This window comes from Zea mays, chromosome 6 (assembly GCF_902167145.1).
Source record: "Zea mays cultivar B73 chromosome 6, Zm-B73-REFERENCE-NAM-5.0, whole genome shotgun sequence".
Classification (NCBI taxonomy): domain Eukaryota; kingdom Viridiplantae; phylum Streptophyta; class Magnoliopsida; order Poales; family Poaceae; genus Zea; species Zea mays.
In genome coordinates this window covers 177,141,170-177,143,814 of record NC_050101.1, presented here as the reverse complement: position 1 = coordinate 177,143,814, position 2,645 = coordinate 177,141,170, and the positions used below count along the sequence as shown (strand labels likewise).

General features: G+C 43.6%; 1 long non-coding RNA gene across 1 annotated transcript; it reads left to right on the top strand.

The window, feature by feature from the left end:
• Positions 1-567: 567 nt before the first annotated feature.
• Positions 568-1,906, top strand: LOC109940238 (uncharacterized). Its single transcript, XR_002262928.2, has 2 exons — positions 568-936; positions 1,685-1,906. It is a non-coding gene; the product is annotated as an uncharacterized lncRNA (long non-coding RNA).
• Positions 1,907-2,645: the final 739 nt, after the last annotated feature.

The following is a 2,645-nucleotide window of genomic DNA, read 5'->3' as shown; positions in this document are numbered from 1 at the left end:
CGCTTGTGATTTGTTTTCGCCATCTCTTTCGGACTCGTTTATATTTCTAACGCTAACCTCGGCTTGTAGTTGTGTTTAAACTTTATAAATTTCAGACTTGACTATTCACCCCCCCTCTATGCGACTTTCAAAGAGCAGAAAACCTTACCAGTTTGACAAAATGATAATCTCTTTTAACAATCCTTATTGATGAACTGTGGGAACGGTTTTTGGTCATATCTAAAACAGGAAGGGGAGCTGCCCCAAGCATCACATCCTCGACAGCGCCGGCCCTGGCGGGGGTCGAGTAGTGCCCCTAGATTAGTGGGGCCTCACCACATGTATTAAATAACAATATATATAACCCTATATATAGTTTATGTATTAAGAGCCTTGGGCTCTCAATTACTACAGAAAGTCCTAGTCTAACCTTCGATCCAGCCGCACCAATCTTATACAATCGAACCACCGCATGGACCCCAAATCCACCACCCACCCCCACGCAAAAACCTAAACCGTGCTTGTCCATCAGAATCCATCATCACCATCGCCCCACGCCTCTTGCTGTCGTCTCCCTGCACCGCTCGGCCTCCGCTACCAGTCGTGCCCCCCCCCCCCCCCCCCCCCCCCCCGTCGCCTCATACCGCTCTGCAACCCGCACATCATCTGCTGCCCCTATGGCTGCCACGCGTGAGTGCCCTAGTGAAGTCGACCACCCTTTCCCCACCGCCTTTGGTCGTATCCCTCTGCCCTGCCTCTCCGCCAGGCCTCTATTGCCCCCTCCTCCGACGCCTGCAGTGGAAGGTAAGGAGAAGGACGGCGGTAGCCGGATCTGGTGAGCACGCGACTGCACCCCGCCTGTGGCCAGGCGGCGCCCGGATTCGCGTCGCTTTGCAACCCCCCGCGAGTAGGTCTATTCCAGGGACAATCGGATGGCTGCGCATCGCCTGGAGGCTGGTATGTTGTTGCGCTAGAACTCTTCAAGGCAGTTTCTGGAAGAACATAGCCTCATTTTCCAATAGGGCAATGATTAATGAGTATGACGAACTAATGGACACATGTCATTGGATTATGGCATTGTTGGTTGCATAACAAACAATACGGGTAATTCATATTGTGTTCACTGTTTTTTTCTTGCCTGATTGCAGAAACTAGATTTTCTGCATCTATTTGGTATTCCGGGGGCATCATTCAATTACCTGTAATTCTGAATGAAAATTTGTGTAGCATCGTTGAATAACTAAAGCTAAGAAGGGAGTACCTTGCCTGCTCCCTCTCTGCTACAAGCCTATAAGACTAATCAATTATACCATTTAGGTGGCAGTTGGAACAGTGTCCATCTGCTACCAATCCAATTTTTCTGCTAATTTGTTTTCCTGTCGTGGAACAGTTTGATGTTGTGCTAAAATAATTTATGTACACCTATCTTCCTTCATGGCCTTGATCTTCTTACCTCCAAAAGAAATTGTATCAAGTATAAATCAAACAGACTATAACAATTCTAGTAACAAACTATAAAGCAAACTAGGGAAAGCCCTGACCCTCACCCGACCAGCCCACAAGATGTCTCAGACGCACCATCTGATCCATTCAATATGACGTCAACAGACTTTTATGCTTTGTTGTACACAAGTTTACGCTTATTTCGTCATACTGTCTGAAACCGCCTTTTGTACTATCGTATATATGTGTTTCCTTGTGATAGGTTGTTGGTCAGGAGCTTGAAGTTTTAACTGGAATGGAGTCAATCTGTTTAGCTTAGCTCTTCAGGAACTCCTAAACGTTTCTCAACTGGAAGGATTAATTAATATCTAGAATTTGATGTGGTTGTGTATGTTGTACTTTATATTTTGGCATACTATGCACAAAAACAAATGCCTTCTATGATCATCGTGATTCATACATTTTCAAACAAAAATTTACGATACTTCTCGTTGTGTTTTACGCTTCCACTAAAAAGCAAGTGCCACATTCGCCATTACAAAACAGATCGATAATTAACGTAAATTTCGTATTCATTTATGCTATTTGGGTTCACGTTTTATGCTTAAATCCACCCGAGCTAGAACCCTAGCACGATCGGAGCGTGTGATTTTCGCGCCGTAATTTGCGCCCCATTCGTCGTTACGAAACAGATCGACGATTTACGCGGTAATCATTCCACATTTATCGCGAATCTGCAGCACTACTTTCCTAATCTCAAACCAACCCAGATCTACGCACACACTGGTCACATATATACAATAGCATGAATAGTTTGACGTAGCGATATTGCATGGTTTATGCTGTTACGTTTCATGTTCTTATGCAGTCGTAAACACTGAACAAACTTGTAAAGTCGTCACATGTGATTTGCGCGTCAGCAGATTCTTTTTGCATGGTTTATGCACATTATTCAATCTATTTATCCCGGTATAAATACTGACACATGCATAGGTGAACTGCCTTTCCAGATTCGTTGTATGGTATATGCAAATTCTATAATTCGGTTATACCAGCATAAATGCTGACGCAATCACGCGAGGTGGTGGCCTATCCGTGTCCTGACTGAGGCTTCCCCTACTAATCGAAGCCCAGGGCTTCCATTACCTCGATATATATATATATATATATATATATATATATATATATATATATATATATATATATATATATATATATATATA